This window comes from Delphinapterus leucas, chromosome 7 (genome assembly GCF_059928025.1).
Source record: "Delphinapterus leucas isolate spDelLeu-1000000601 "Yukka" chromosome 7, BTC_Dleu_Yukka2, whole genome shotgun sequence".
NCBI lineage: Eukaryota > Metazoa > Chordata > Mammalia > Artiodactyla > Monodontidae > Delphinapterus > Delphinapterus leucas.
Window position 1 is genome coordinate 105,248,563 of NC_143135.1, and position 16,879 is coordinate 105,265,441.

General features: G+C 50.5%; 1 long non-coding RNA gene across 1 annotated transcript in view; it reads left to right on the forward strand.

Moving 5' to 3' along the window:
* LOC115804205 (uncharacterized) overlaps nt 1–16,879 on the forward strand; it is a 165,033-nt gene that overhangs the window by 97,853 nt on the left and 50,301 nt on the right. Inside the window, exon 2 of the long non-coding RNA XR_016393965.1 lies at nt 528–762. This is a non-coding gene — a long non-coding RNA (uncharacterized LOC115804205). The remainder of the gene's footprint in view (nt 1–527; nt 763–16,879) is intronic.

Below are 16,879 nucleotides of genomic sequence, written 5' to 3' on the forward strand. Positions count from 1 at the left end.
GTGCTACTTAATAGATGTGTAATTTTTTTTTTTTGGTGGTACGCGGGCCTCTCACCGCTGTGGCCTCTCCCGTTGCGGAGCACAGGCTCCGGACGCACAGGCTCAGCGGCCATGGCTCACGGGCCCAGCCGCTCCGCGGCATGTGGGATCTCCCCGGACCGGGGCACGAACCCGCGTCCCCTGCATCGGCAGGCGGACTCTCAACCACTGCGCCACCAGGGAAGCCCTAGATGTGTAATTTGGGTGAGTTTTCCCCATGCCTCAGTTTTCTCATCTGTAATATGTGGACAGTAATCGTGCAAGTAAACCCATTATTGGGAGAATGAAATTGAACCATAACTTGACTCAGTATCTAGCACGTGGTTTTCGTTCATTACACAGTCTCATCAGAATGATTGGTGATGGAGATGGTGATGATAAGACAAGCATGGCTTTACAGTCACTAAAAAATACTGTGAACAAATGACTGTTTTAAACTGCAAACCTTTTTGCAGCTTCTGTAACTAAGCTGTCTTGCTTTTTTGTAGTTTTTGATAATCAGCACCGGAGTCTCCTCTCAGCTCCTCCCTGGGCACAGCGCAGTGAAAAGAGCGTGAGCTTTGGACTCACATGGGCCTGGAACAGAACTGCGATCATGGATAGTAATCCCTCTGAGCCTCAGTTTCCTCATCTATGAAATGGGAGCAGTGATGGCAACTTCACACAAGTGTGGGCAGAGGGGTTGAGATGACTCGTACAGCCTGCTGACCACAGCAGAGCATGGTGAGTGCCCATCTACTAGTTTCTTTTTCCCTCCCTTGCTCCATAGGTTCTAGGCTCCATCTTTCTAAATCCTCTTTCTCTCTCAAGATTTGTTTGAGACCTGCCTGCTCCATAAACTCTCCCCCAGATAACTGGCCAAATACCCTGTCCGTAATACATTTACAGCCTCACGTCACTGAGTTGGAGATGCCAGGTCGCTTTGACCTGCTGGTCTGGAATGCCACTGCTTTGGGTTTTGTAATCCAAAAAGTTCCCTTCGACTGATTCCCTTCGACTCAGAGAATTTGCCCAGAAAATGTAGATGACACTTGCTTCCCAGCTAGAAGGAAGACTCCTCGCAGGTGGTTTTCTGTCTCACCCGCAGTTGTGGATCTTGCTCCTAGCACAAAGCCTGACAAATAGTGGACCCCAGTACGTGATTGTGGAGGGAAGGAAGGAGCGCATGATGCTCTAGAGAGGCAGGGAGACCCTTTACAGTTCAGAGAGGCCTCCCTCGCCACTCTGGGGGAAGCTCTTACCCAGCACCAGCTGTGTAGTTATGTCAGAGGGGCTCAGGCCTCCAGTGTGGCTCTGTAAACAAGGGGAAAGAACCAAGAGCTTTCTGATTAGCCTGCTGTATTTGGATTGGCATCAGGTTTTCAGTTGGAATGAGAGCCTCGGACGTGAATATCAGAGTCATTCCATATGAGAGGAAGGCTTGTTGGCTCAGCCTCCAACTTTGATGTGGAGCATATGGGCCTGGGGGTGCGACCTCAAGACAGGAGGGGGGAAGGGCACAGAGGGACCGCTTGCGTTTGGAACTTCCCAGGTCCTTCCCCGGTCATTCCCATCGGCCGGGAGTTCTGACTTGCCCGGCATGGTCAGGGGTCAGGAATAGCAGGTTTTAACCTGGGCTCTGTTGCTAGCTAGCTGTGTGACCTTAGGCCAGTCACTTTACCTCTCTGGGCTTCAGTTTCCCCATCTGTAAAATGACAGCATAGATTAGATGATCCCTTCTCATTGTTCTATGACATTTTTTGTTAGTCTGCAGTTTGTTACGTCCTGACCAGGAAGCACTGACATTTCTGATGTATGTTGAAGAGTTGGGGGAATTGGGAGGGGATACTAAGAAATGGAGATGTAAAACACACCCTGAAATGGAATCCAAGGCTCCTTTCCCCAGTCCTTGGCACTGTAACTACTTTGCCCTCTGCTCTTGCCTGTCCTCTACTGACCCCCAAAGATGAGCCTCATGGGAGATGCAGCAGGTGTGGAGGAAGCGCTGGACGTCCCTTAACCTGCGAGCCTTGGTTTTCTCATCCGTGTGGAGACACTGCTGCCACCTCCTTTACTTGGGGGCTTTGAGGTTGGAGCAAAGTCGAACGCGTGCTGAGCCTTGGAACGTGTCAAGCACCACGTAAACGGGAAGAGTGGTGATTGTGGCGTAGAGCTGGCCCCACTGGGAAAAACAGTGCGAACGTCCCTCTGCAGGTGGCCCCTTTCTTCCTCAAAGATGCCTCGGTGCAAAGGATGCTTCTACTGCTGTCGGTCAATGGCCTGCCGTGTTCGGTTTTCCCTGCCCCTTTGAAGCAGAAACGCTGCTGTCTGAGTCTTTATTTCTCTGCACACTTTCCCACTAGTGCAGAAAACGCATTTTCCATGTAATTTGGCTTACCTGGCTTAACGTGTGCGACAGCATCTCCAGGTCTTAGAAGAAGAGCACTTTTCTCTCAATCCCTGGAGCAGACGCCAGGGACATGTGGGGTCAGGATGACTCTCTCCATGACCTGGGCAGAGTTGGAGGTACAGAGGTAAGGGCACTGCTCCCGTGTTTTGGTTTCACCACGTGTTAGTTGAGAGTTGGACGGAACCTCAGGTAACATAGCCCAGCTCCCCCCTTGGACCGGAGAGTGAGGGTCTGGCCTGAAGTTATCAATCGGGCTAGTTTAAAAGGCGCAGGGACCAGGACTCATTCTCTGGACCACTTCTAGTGCTCTTTCTAGGGTACCACGTAGATTCCTTTCTCCTTCTTTCACTCACTCCCCATCCCTCCCCATTCCTCCCTTCACATTTGTCCTTTTGCTCCTTTTTCCGGAGCCCATTTGCTGTAACTCTCAGAATGGAAAAGTTTTCTGAGTTTCTGGGGCAGGCAGCCTGCTTGGTAGGGTTGGGTGACCCCAAAGCAGCTGGGGCATGTTCTCAGGATGTCACATCACCGGGAGTATCCAGGGCACCCGTTCACTACATCAGCTTCTTCCCAGAAATCCTGGAGATGCAGCAGCCAGAGATCCCACCCACAAGCCCCGCGGCTGAGGGGTCAGAGACAGGCCCTGTGAACTGGGTTCTGTGGTGCAGGTGTCCCCGTCCCCCGCCCCCTCCCTCACTGACATGGACGGAGGGCCGGTGTGTGTTGAATGCCTGCAACACAAGTGTGGGCCAAGATCTCCCCCCCGCCCGCACCCTTACCCACCCCTGCCGTCTCGCCTCCCTTTGGGGCATCCCGTCTACTTGGCAGCCGTCTCCAGGGTCACCCAGATAGCGCCGGCCCAAGTTCAAGAGCCCCTTGCGGCCCAGTACCGCGTTGGCTTGTAAGGGGAGCTCACCCTGGGTAGATTTCACCCTCTGGCAACAGCTGACTCTGTATTCAGATGAGAACAATTTTCTTCCCCTTGCACTTTCAACAAGTTCAACCTCAAGGCACCCCCCACCCCCCGCCCCAACCCCACCCCGCTCTGCTGCCCCAAACAAGAAAAGGCAGAAGGAGAAGGTACGGGGTGGGGAGACCACCTGCTCTAATTGAGCCGTCTGCTGAGCCCAGGTTTCCTGGATCTGGGCTGTCTCAGGGCCCAAATGGGCCAGTTTGCGGCTAATGGGAAAGGAGCTGTTTTATTTCCTAATCACCCTTAGAGATAACTGCTCAGTGCATGGGGGAGACGCCTCTGCAGGAGAAGCTGACTGGCAGCCCCGTCGCCATCCTTCCCCCGGGGCTGGGCTGGAGCTGGCTCAGCAGGAAACCCGGCGGGGTTGGGGAGCATCCTGATGGCCTCAGTGCTGTGTCTGTGATGTGTGACGTACCAAAACGAACAAGTCAGGAGGCGGTGTCCCGGCACAGCCTGGACCTCTACACTCCCAGCCAGTGACTGCCCTGGACAGGGGCGATTGGCTCAGAGCCCCTCCCCATGGAGGAGAGGTCTGGAGTGTTGCTGCCTTTGGCCTTCCGTGGTCTAGAGTTTCATGTGAAAAGGCGAGTGTGCGGTGGGCGACGCTCTGATTGGACCTGGCCACTCTTTGGTGTTGAGGTCACGTGAGCGCAGGGCTGGCAGGCTGGGCTCGTTTCATCCCGGGACGTGACAGCCTGGGATCCGATCAGGTTTGGGAGGCTGAAGGGAAGGCAAACGTGGAGGCAGCATGAAAGCCAACCTCGCTGTCATTTGAGAACACTTTCTTCTCCCCAGCTTGGCGTTCAAGGCCCTCGGCTCTCTCCCTGCCAACCTGGTGTCCCTCTCCTTGTCCTGCCCCCAGCCCTCACCCACGTTCATCATTCCACGAACATTCCCGGGACTCCAGGACGCCTTTGCTGTCACTGTGCCTTCAGCTTCCACTGTCCTTCCCTCATGTCCAAACCACAACCGTAAATTGAGACCTTGGTTATACTCCATTTCTTCCCCGACTCCTGGTATGTCCCTCTGAGCGATTCCTCTGGACCTTCTTTATCCCGCCGTTAGAGCGCCGAGAACAGTTGTGTCTGTTGCTCACGAAGGGTCCTGTCTCTCCCTAGCTGGGTTGAGCTCCCTGAGAGAGAGATTTCCTGTTTCCTCATGGCTGTGTCCCCAGCTGGGCTGGCACAGGGCCCTGTGAGTAGGTGTGAGATAATTGCAGGGAGGGATGAGCCATCCTGAAGCGTGCATCACCATACATTTGCATATAGCATACAGCACATTTACATAGCGCGCCATAAAGATGGAGTTCCTGCTCTCGGTAGCTCTTAGCCTTATTGAAGGATAGTTGATTTACAATGTTTTGTTAATTTCTGCTGTATAGCAAAGTGATTCAGTTATACATATGTATAATTCTTTTTTATATTCTTTTCCATTATGTTTTGTCATAGAATATTGAATATATTTCCCTATGCTATACAGTAGGACCTTGTTGTTTATCCATCCTATATATGCTGGTTTGCATCTGCTAACCCCAGATTCCCCGATCTCTTTCTTATTTTCTAGATGAAGAGACTAAGATTCCAACAGGTGACTTGCTGATCGTCATATAAGCAGTTAATGGCACAGTGCGATCTGCTCACTCTGGCCACCTTTTCTTGTGGTTTTTGGGGAAGGCTTTCTATCAATGCTCCTGGGGTTTCCAGGGATAGCTCTGGATTCCCCCACCTTGGCTTGTCAGTCTCACCTGCCGCATTCTAGTTTGAAAATCCTGAGAAGCCTGCTCTAGACCACTCTGTGCCAAATCCTGGAGGGGAACCAACTTAAATTCAAAACACCACTTGCACTGGAACCCCAGGTCCTTAGGCCCTTCCATAAGCACTGCTGGATTCCTAGCTCTGTCTCCTGGGGCATGACCTTGCAATGGATTTTAGACTGTAGTTGACGGGGAGAAAAAAGAAAATTGAAGTTAAAACTAAATGAGAATAGCGTATAGAAACATGGGGAGCACAGATCTGGGAGCTGGGACCCTGGGTTCTAAAAGGAGAAAGATGTTCTTCCTGTGAGTGAGTCATCTGCAGGCTTCCAATGAGTCTCTTGTAGGGACAGCGACTCCTGTGTCCCCAGACTCCCTCCACTAAGAAGAGGAGAAGGTTCTGGACAGGAGCTTTCTCCAGATGTTGGGCTGATCGAGTTGGGCTCAGGCTCAGGGCTGGTGAACGAGGCATCTGAGAACAACCGGCAAGTCCTCAGAACCTCTTTGGCAACTAGATTTAGGAACCCACTGGGGTGAAGGGGAGAGACGCAAATATTCCCCTTCCTCCCTAACTCAACAACCTTTAGGAGCCTCATTTTCAAGATCTGAAAAGAAGTGATTTCTAACTGTCCCTTCCTTGTCCAGGGGGCTCTTTGGAGAAAATAAGACAAACAGGGTTAGAAGGAGGGCAGCCCAGCCAGGCGGGTGTCCCAGCTGGGGATGTGCCCAGGATGAGCCTGGGCACCGGTCTGTTGGGCACCCTCGTCCCAGTGGGCCTGGGCCAGCCCAGGTTTTCTCTCCTCTGCCGTAAGGTGATGGGGGAAAGAGGAGGCCTGGGGGCGTTCATGGGTGCTGCCCCAGCCTCTGCTTTCTCCCTTTCCCTGAAAAATGTGTGTTGTATTATTTGACCAGAGAGAACATCCTTTGAAGAGACTGTGAATCCCAAAGAAAGTCTTTTATTTGCCATCCAGGGACCTTCTTTGAGGGCTCCAGCCACAGGGGTCAGAGCTGGCCAGAGGCCCAAGGGCAATCTTCCTTGAGTCTCCGATGTGAGCTGTGGCTTCCAGGTAGGGGCCGAGATTTGGATTTGCCTTGTCCCCACGTGGCTTTTGGCTGCAGAGCTCAGGAAACCCTACTGCCAGGAGGAACTCACTTCCACAATCTGGCTGGCTCAGGGCCTGATGGCCCCGTCCAAGCAACCGCGGGCTGTGGACCACAGGAATGGTTGGATGTTGTGGTGTGGGCCCTGTTCAATCAGAAGCATCACTGGTGAGAAGAGTTTGGAACATTTCTCCGCTGCACAAGTCCACCTGGAATTTTGCCTTGCCCTACCCACGGTTTCTCAGTCACTAGTGTTTATTCCCACTCTCTCTGTGCTCAGAAAAGAAACTCTTAGGTCTATTAGCTACTTGAAGTGGGACGGGATTTCCGGGATACCTGAGGCTCAGAGGTCAGGAGAAGGAATGGAGAAGGAAGTCTTAAGACTTGTGTTACTTTGTGCAGTCAGACAGACGTTGAAGAAACTGTCATGTCCTGATTTTTCCAATTGCTGTGATGCACAAACTCTCTTCTTAATCATTTTTTTTTTTTTTTTTGGACTGTGTGTTTGCTTCAGGCCCTGGATCCTTTGCCTGGATTTCTTTAGATTGGCTGTGGAAACCAAAGCCTGGGGAAATTAGTGCTATTATTTCGAAAGCCTGCCATGGACTTGTTTTCTGACCTTAGAGACAGCTGAGCCTCTCTCCCTACATCTTGAATCCTGCTTTGTTACCTGAGGGGAATCGGATTGGCTACTTTTTCTAAGATCTCTGCATATCAGAAAGAGAAGCAAGTGGGCTAGATTCTGCAGGGCTTCAAAAGGCCAAACCGGGAATAAGAAAACTCAGCTGGGTCCAGAGCTGGCAAGGGTGATGAGCTGTTAGGTGTCATTGGAACCAGGCTAGTTGGAGTCCCTGGAGATTTTCCTGAGGTCATCGTGTCCCCAAATTCCATCTTCTGCCTCATCTGAGAGGGTCTGGCTTGGCAGAATGATTTTCCAGGAGTGAAATTCCCTCTTCTTCCTTACCCTTCTCCCTTCAACTTAAAACCTTGCCTCTACTCCACTGGTTTCTCCAGGTTTTCCATTTTAGAAACAAGGGCCTGTTAAGAAGAAGAAAACCAAACGTCTGCTGGTTGTCATGTGTGCTTTCAGAAATAGCACTGAGCTGCCATTTAAGATCTCAGAGTCAGAATTTCCAAGGAAGCATCTGAAGTGGGCTCGAGGAGTGGGGTGACTTGCAGTGGCCTGGTGGCTGTTCGACTCCACACTTGGACCGCATGTTCCTTGGGTAGTTGGACGGTCTCTTTCTCTGGCTCCCTCTGGCTAGTCTGTAGCTCAGCAGCCCCCAGAGGATACAGAGAAAGATTTGGCCCTTAACTGACCAGAGATTAGCCACCATTAACTGCAAGACAGTTTGGGGTCTGGTGTAGCCCAGAGTTCAAGAGCAAGTGCTGTGTAGCCAGACCCACCTCTACGCTTCCTCGCTGTGTGACCTCGGGCAAGTTATAATGTCTCCAGGCCCCTAAAGCCTCATGCATGAGTGGGGATAATAATGTCTGCCTTAGAAGGTTGCTGTAACGATTAAATAACATCGAGGAGATGCTTGGCAGAGTCCTGGCTGAGAGGAAGCCTTCAATACACGGTCGCTATTAGCAGATGTAAATTTACATCCGCTCCTTTCCTGGTGTGTACAAATGGTGATGCTCCTTTCCTGGTGTGTACAAATCTCTCAGTGTGATGAGGAAGAGCTGGCTTGCTTGTCTGGGTCACCCACTAGGCTGCGAACTTCTTATTCTGTTCAATGCATTTCCTTGGAACCTAGGAGATGCTCTCTGTTTGTTGAATAAATTAAAAAATGAACTGCTTCAGTAGGTTGGCAGAGAGGCAACTCCTAGGGTGAGTGTCTAAGTGCTTCTTTGGAGAGGACAGGATAATGTGACCTGCCGAGACCCCCCAGCACCAATTTGCTTAGAGTCTCCGGCAGCTGGAGATAATGCTGAGACCAAGAATTCGCCCAGGAATGGGGGTCTCGGGGAGCCTTGTGGTTTCTGTCCTGCCCCTAACTCAGGAACGCCCTTTCACTGCAGTGCAGACACTCCCAGGCCCCTCATTCCGCACCAATCTTGGGGTCACCGTTCACATTAAAGTCCCCGTGGATGGTGCTGGTGGAGCTGTGCCCTGCGTGGCCGAGTGGCTGTACGTGGCCGTCCTGGACGCTCCTAGCATTGAGAACAACCTAGATTCCTTGACACTAGGACTTGCCTTCCAAAGGATGATTCACTTTCAGTGACCTGAAAGAAATGAGGGAGGTAGAAAGAATAAAGGCAGTTGCAGTAGCTCCTCTGGAGAGAGGACTGCAGGGCCATGGGGGAGGAGGGGAGGGCACGGCGAGGGCTCCGTGTCCTGGAGCCGGCTCGTGGGGTCACAAGACCTGACGGAGGGCGTCTCTTCCCAACTCCGTGGTGAGAGCACTTACACCACGGAAAGCGGCACACGACAGCTGGTTGTTACACGTGCACAGCGCACCCCTGATTTCGGCTGAAGGTCAAGGACGTCCGCAGAAGCAGGAGAGAGGATGGTGAGGAGGGTAGAAGGGGATCCGGGGCGTGTGTCAGCCTCCTGGGCAAACGCCAGTGGGAAAACGGAGTTTCGCTAGCTGGATGCAGCTTGAAAAGAGTTCACAGGCCCAGCCTGCTGAGAACAGCTCTCTTTTCAGTTTGAGCACTGGGATGGCACGGCAGCTTGGCAGTAACTCTTTCTGGGGCCGACCCTGCCTTGACAGATGGGGGATGCCTTGGGCCCGGGGCAACTGCACTTTCCCAGGAAACGAAGGTGGTGGAGAAAAAGGTGGGAGCATCCAGTACTGCAGCAGCCCAGCCCCCGGGTCCACACGACTGCCCCTGGCCTCCGTGTGGGTCCTGCTTGGTGCCGTCACCTCCCCGTCTAAGTGCTGGGAGCTCTCCCTGACAGGTAACACCCACATAATAATCTAAATTTTAGTTTCACTCAGCAGTGTTTGACATGCAGTGGACATGCCAAAAAGAAAGAAAAAAACCCTAATATGGATGGATGGAGGGTTTGAGTATGCTCTGAACTGTTTGCTTACGTATATTATCTCACTTATTGGGTTGGCCAAAAGGCCATAAGATGTTACGTTATGGAAAAACCGGAACGAACCTTTTGGCCAACGCAAATTGTAAGCCTAAGAGCCCTGAGAATCGAGCACTGTGATTCTATTCCCATCATAGCAGAGAGGCCCTGAGACACAGGGACCCCCCTCCCTAGGAAGGGACAGACCCACGATGCCAGCACAGCCCCCGTTTTTACCTGCTGTGCTGGACACTCGGTTGGGATTTGAACACATGTAGAGGAGAGAGAGGCAGATACAGTGTGACCTGTGTAAGCTGTGCTGTCTCTGATTGGTCCTGGCTCTGAGGCTTCGTTTTATCTGGGGGGCTCTGACACCCCCTGGCACAGTCAGGCCCACTGTAACACCCCACTCCCCTCATGGGGGTTTTAAAAAAGGTCCACTGGTTCTGTGCTCTAGCCCCCAGATCTCTTTCTGCCTCTCATCTTCCATTTGTTCATTCAGCTGCTTGTTAAAGCCAGCTTATTCCTGGGAAAGGTATACCGTGTGTGTGTGTGTGTGTGTGTGTGTGTGTGTGTGTGTGTGTGTGGTGTGTGTGTAATAACAATAAGAAACCCAACTCGTAAGCCACAGGTTTCTCTCTGCTCCTTGTTAATTTTAACAAGGCAGCTGGAGGTTTGGGCTGAGAGCTTGCTTTTCTATCAGCCACAGCTTTCCCTCCCCCTGGATTTCCTGTTTGTAGTTGCCGAGGCAAAGAGTTGTGGTAGAGGCGAGCCTGAATCGCTCCAAACTAACAGGAGCAGCTCTCGGGACCTGGGCAAAGGGAGCCTCACACTGGGCCAACCTTGGTCCTTCAACATAAGAACCTTTTATAGCACACCGGTTCTGGGCCGGGGCTTGGCTCAGCACGGGAGACACGCACAGATGGAGATGGAGACGATCAGGTCTCCGAGAAGCACAGTCTAGTGGTAGGGGTTAGCCATGCCCGAAGGGTTATTACAAAACCACGCACGGTGCTCCAGCAGTGGCACAGGCTGAGGCTGGAATGCAGAGGAAAGAGCAGATTCTGGACCTGCAGTCTTCTTGGAGGAAGTCAGATTTGAATTGGCCCTGGAGGGGTAGGCAGGTGCTTTTATTTGTTGTTTTAGTTTTGCCTTTTACAAGCAGGGAACAGCCCATTGCGTGAAGGCCCAGGGGTGAGCAGTTGTGGAAGCAGTGACCCCCTTGGGGAGATGAGATGAGAGTGCAGGCGAGGGTGGAGGCAAGGTGAGGAAGAGCCCTGGGAGCAAGGTCCTGGGGACCACGTAAGGTCATGTAAGGAGTCTGGATTTATTTTTAGGCAAATGATGGTCACTGTGGACTATCATGTGTTGGAGGGACGTGACCAGAACTGTGCTCTAGAAAGACACCTGGTAAGCGGTCCTCTGGGTCTGGAGGTGGGGGTCATCACTTAGGAGGCTGTTGGGACACGCACGAGGAGGAGTGAGTGCCAAGTGGGCGGAGAGGAGGGATTGGGCGCAGGAGACGACTTGGGGGGAGGCCGGGAGCTGCTGACGGTCACTCTGAGGCTTTGAACTCAGGTGATGTTGACGTTAACAGACAACAGAGATGAGGAACCAAGGAAGGAAGGGGAGGGGGCTTGCTGAGGTTGAGTTCAAGTTCAGTTGGTAAATCACTGAGGCCACAGATGCTGCAGATCCAGCTGCCAGCTTCAGATGCGGTCAGGGTACTGGCTTTGGGTTTTCTCTGCATGGAGGTGAAGCAGAAATTCTAAAAGAGGAAGATGATCTTCGAAGGCAACACAGGTGGGGTGATGAGAGGGCGAGGAAGGGAATCAGGAGAGTTTAGGGCTCCAAAGCCAAGGCTAGGAGAGCCTTTGAGAAAGGGAGGAGTCCGTGTGCTAGGGGCTACAGACAGGTAGCGGTGAGAGGCGGGAAGACTTTGCCATTAGGAAGACACTGCTGACAACCTGGGGAGAGAAGATTCAGGAGGGTGGCAGCCTCAGAAGTCACAGCATGGAGGCTTGGGTGGAAGGTTCGGAGATGTTGCCTACACAGCATTAATTAATGCATTCATCATAAATCCACTGAGTGCTTGCTGTGCTCCAGGCACTGAAGGAAGTAAGCACCAGGGCTACAGCAGGGAACAAGCAAGGTGGAGACATTTTCTTTCTTCCGTAGAGCTTACAACTCAATAGAGTAAGCCCCCTGCATACGAACCTTCAAGTTGCGAACTTTCAAAGATGCGAACGTGCGTTCGCATGTCCGATTAGATAAGTTAGTTCACGTGTCTGGCAGACACTTGTCACGTGCGTGCATCCTCTCCAAGTGCCTGTGCTTTTGTGTACGTTACGGTACTGTGTAGAGTACAGTAGTGCAGCATCTTTATTTCAAGCCCAGGATGTCCGGAAGCAAGCGTAAAAGCAGCGGTGGTGTAGCTGGTACTACTGTACGTTTCAAGGTACTGTCCTGTAAGATGAAAAATGTTTTCTTTATTTTTCGTGTTTGTTTGTTTGTTTATGTATTATTGGTGTGAAAAGCATTATAAACCTTTTACAGTACAGTACTATATAGCCGATTGTGTTAGTTGGGCACCTAGGCTAACTTTGTTGGACTTACAAACAAACTGGACTTGCAAGCGTGCTCTCAGAACGGAAGTCGTTTGTATGTAGGGGACTTACTGTAGAGCAAATAAGCATTAAACCCGGAATTACTAAAAGGTTATTTAATTGTTTTATGACATCTTAGTCTGAGGGTCAGGAAAGGCTTCTCTGAGGAAGTGCCATGGAAACTGAGACCAAGGCAGAGTTAGTCAGGCAAAAGAGGGGCGGGGGGAGTGGAGGGAAGAGGGGGAGGGGGCAGAGCAGAAGGCCCAGAGAAGAAAGGAGCTTGATGAGAGGGAGGGACAAAGGGGAGATCCCTGGGGCTCCCTGAACAGGAGGGTGTGGCTTCCTTTGGAAGTCTGTCAGTGGAGCCAAGATAGATATGAGCATCTTGAGGGGCAGAGGTCTACGTGAAGCTGTGGTGGTGATGAGGGAGAGTCAGGGTGGGAGGCGGACCAGAATGGGAGACTGCTGCTGGTCTCCAAGGAGCAAACACGGAACTGCCTGTGGCGGGGACTTCCTGGGGCCCCCAGGACCTGAAGGCAGCCTCAGGATGACAGCCAGTGAGAAGCGGGGGCCCTGTCATGCGTCTGCAAGGAAGCCACCTCTGCCCACAACCTAAATGAGTGGCATTAGATTCTTCCCCAGTTGAGCCTCCTGATGAGAATGCAGCCCGGCTGTAGCCTCCATCGCCGCCTCCTGAGACCCTGAGCTGAGCCCGAAGCCCTGATGCCCGAAGGCTGTGGGGTAATAAAAGGGTGTTGTCTTGTATGGCCAGGTGGGTAGTAATTTGCTCCCCAGCAATGGAACACTAAGATGCTCGGTATTTTAAGGCTGAGGTATTGGAGGCTGTGGGCATGGAGTCGTAGAGGACGTGAGAATAAAATGTTGAGAGCATTGGGAAGGGCTGCCAGCTCTGTGTCTGGGTAGAAATGTCATGAAGGAGGGCAGGTAAAGAGAGGATGGAGGGAGAGAACTAGGCAAGGAGGAAGACAGGAGTCTCTGATGCTCAGAGACATTCCTGCATAGACTTATATTATCTTTTCCCCATTTCCCTTCCATTGAGAGCGTCCTCTGCTCAGCGATGTCCCCTCCTCCCTCCTCACCACTAGGCTCTTCCCCAGTGACTTAATGTAACATGCTGAGCTAACTAGGGCCTGGTTGGGGCGACTCTGGTAATCATTTAAAATACGTTTTCCTTACTTTTCTTTCCTCTGAAAATACTATTTACGTGAAAGTGAATTAAATATCTCAAGTCTATTTTAATAAATTTTAAGTTAAAAAATATAATTCACCCGGAATTGTACCATTTTAACCTATTTACTGATGTTATTTTTTGGGTGGTTCTTTCCAGCCTCTTGACATGCAAGTATACCTCTGCATAGTTGTGATCACAGTTACATATAAAGCTGAAATTATTATTTATATTTTGTGATTGCAAGACTTACACATGCTCCTTAAACATGTACATATAATGTTGAATTTTCCCTTACCATAGGCATTCTTCCATAATTTTTCTCGTTATTTTATGGCTAATAGTCTATAGAATTGAAATAATTTACTTTAATATTTGTAGGTTGCTATGGTTGTTAAATTTTATAGATTATGCTTTAAAACCACCTTTATGCAAATAACTTTTTCTTCTTTTGAGAAAAAAATTTAGGATAAACTCTCATAAGTGAAGTTACTGAGTCAAAGGTAATAAACCTTTTTATGGCACTAGGTGTATATATACCCATTAAAAAAAAACATCTAAAGGTAATTGAAGTACTGCTCTTCCTTGTATCACAGAGTAAGCAGTTATCTGAGATAATTCCCTTAGGACTTGGCCCTATGACTGGGTAGTGATTTAGGAAGGTGACCCTCTTAGGGCCTAGGGGTCTAATTCCCACAGATCGCCCATCCATCAACCTATCCCTCCCCTGTATCCACCCATCTACCCACCCACTTATCCGCCTACCTATCCATCCCTCCATCCTTCCATCCCTCCATCCCCAGTAAGCATCCCCTCTTAGCCAGGCACAGCACTCCCGCTGTTATTAAGGGAAAGTGATTAGGGTTACTCCTGTCTTCCGTACATAACTCTGTCTGAAGTTTTTCTGACTTCCTTCCCCTTCTCTGGTTTGCCTTTGATGTTCACTTAATCAATCTTTTTGGGTTTAAAAGTTTTGGCAGAAAGAAAACCTTGGCCCATCTTATTTGCCTCCCTCCTCGTCCTTATAAGGACACTTCTTCTCATGTTCCAGACAAGTAGTGAAGATAGAATAGTATTGTTTCCACCTTAAATAAACAGCTCCTGCGTTTCACAGGAAGAGAACGTTAATCCGTGCTGGTGATATGGCCCTTTCCCCGATGCCAGGCCTGCCAAGAAATATGACACAGTAATCTTATTAAAACAAGGCGTATTGTTTTCCACAGTGTGAAGAAAATTAAAGGGAGGCCATTAACTCAGTGGTTCTTAGGATCCTGAGGTTCTTCCTTTAGGTTTTACACCCCACGTACTTCTGTTTTTCTTAAATTTCACTGTGGTAGGTTGGGCAGTATCTCTGCAGAGCTTTGGAAAGGACATGAGGGGAAACAGGAGAGACATGGACAGTGCAGCCAGACTGGGCGGTGGACCTTCCCTCCTCCCTGCCCTCCTGCTTCCTCTCGTCCCTCTTTCCCTCATTCCTTCCTTCCCTCCTTTACAGCATTCCTGAGCCGAGCCATAGGAATGAAATTACTTATATCAGTGAGTCTCCTGTTCATTCTCAAGCATCTCTGGGCTTCTGTATCCGTGTGTGTAAAGCCCAGCTCTTCCATCATTCAAAGAAGGAAATGATTAGGTTTGTTTCCCCAGAACCTTCTCCCTCTTCTAGTGACCAGCGAATACTTTCTGACAGAACCTGCTTTGGTTTCCGTCAGTCTTCCCCACAGGAAAGTGACTCTGTCTGAAATGAAATGCATAATGTGTCCAGCGCTGTGTGACCTGCCACCGTCCACGCTGAATGTGTCCATTTTTAACTAGACCCCCGCGTTTCTTTGAAATGATTATTTATCCTCCCCCAACTTCCCTTGTCCATTTGCTCTCCTTCTTCTCGGTGTTTTTCTTCCATGCTTTTCCTTGCAGCCTAACAAACATTTTCAGTCTTAACCGAGCTCCTGAGTTGTCTTCGTTTAGGTGAAGCCTCTCTGAGGACACTTTTTCCTCCACTTACTTTTTCTGTAGTTTTTCTCTTTTAGGTAATCCTGGCTTTATGCAGAAAATCAGTCAATAAATATGTACTTGGTGTGTATGTGCGAGGAAAAACGAAACTTGGTTTCTGTCCACAAGGAGCTTGTAGAGTATTTGGGGAGAGGACGTGGGTAGTAGGAAAGCTTCCCCCCAAATCCCCCAAACAAGCCCAAACCAAAAGACCAACAACCCTACGGTTTGGTGTATTCCTGTGAATACTTCTCTTAACAGCTCTTCCTCCACTGAGCTGTTCCTTCCCTACATCGGAGTTCTCCTCGAGGGTAGGGATGCCTCTCTATAGGCCCCCTTAGCTCTGGTCATTCACCCAGCAGAGCCTTTACTGAATGTCTTCTGTTTGTCAGTGCTGTGTTACGCTGGATACTGGTACACAGCTGCTGGTCAAGCCAGGCAGCTGAGCTGTTACGGGATTCCAGGAGAAGGAAGACGTCACTTTGGGTTGGGGTGGACGACAGGGTGGGCATTAAGAACGTGAGCACTGGATACGTGGGCAGAGGGGCCCACAGAGGCTTTCCAGGTGGGAGAAGCAGAGCTAACAGCACCGCAGTCGCCGGGTTCTGTTAACGCAGGTCCTGGGGGGAGTGGGTAGGACGGTCTGGTTAACTTGGAAAGTTTCTGCCTGCGGCAGATCAGGTGGGAGAGGACGGCTTTTGTGCTGGGGAAGGGCCGTGGCTGCTCAGCCACCCGTGCTCCGTCGCCCAGCTTCCCACCTGCTTGTAGGCACTTTCTGTTCCTTCCTGGCCCCTTCTGTCCTTTTTCCTCTGATGGACTGGGGCTGGGTTTCTGCAGGCATATCAGATTGCAAGTTCTCGTATCATGTTTGGATACCGTGCACTGCTGTGCTCTTAATGAAGACATCTGGCTTACCTCCGCATAAACCTGTCTGCCCTTGAGGGCCCCTGTGCCTCCGTGTTTACAGAAGGCTCTCGACTGCTTTACATATTTACAGCTCTCAGCTTCAGTTCTCACACGGAGAAGCCCAGTCACCAATATCTCTCAGAGAAAACTCATAAAATCATGTAATGTCAGGGCTAGATGGGGTTTTTAGGGCTCAAACTTCCTCGTTGCATGGATGATGCAACCAAGACCCACAGAGGGTGGTTGTTTATCCGGGTCCATGCTGCCAACTTGCTTAGTCATCATTTATGTGCCTATTCATGTATTTAGTAAAACATCGAAGAAGTGCCTACAAAGGCCACATGCTGAAGCAAATGTGAATAAACCATGAGGAGCAGACTTGAGGAACTCACATTCTAGTGGGACAGACTTGATTTTTTTCTCTTTAGTACAATACCATCTATGATATTGTGGCAGAGGACGTGAACTGTGAGAGACTGATGGTAGAGAAACGAATCAGAGGATTGATACTTAAAGACAATCCTGACGCGGTCCTGACTTTGTTTGGTGGTAACAGGTTTGCAGACGGTGGTCCTGATTTGGACGATGTGTCTAAGTGGAAAGGACAGGAGTCGGTAACCAAATGGATCTGGGGGATGAGAAAGAAGGGAGAGAGGAGGGTGGCAGAAGTTTTTAGCTTGATGGGCTGGTCATTCATGATGGAAGCATGTCATTAGCTGAAGGGGTGCAGAAGGACGGGTGGATATGGGTGGGGAGTGAAGGGGGACATGCAGTGACTGGGTTGATTACATGCTTCCAGGAAGAGAGGGGCAGTGGGGGCTGGAGATGTGGGCCTGACATTTAGATCTGGGTGTTATCACGTCACAGGTAGATGTGTCAGGGCTGTAGCCCAACGTGAAATTGACT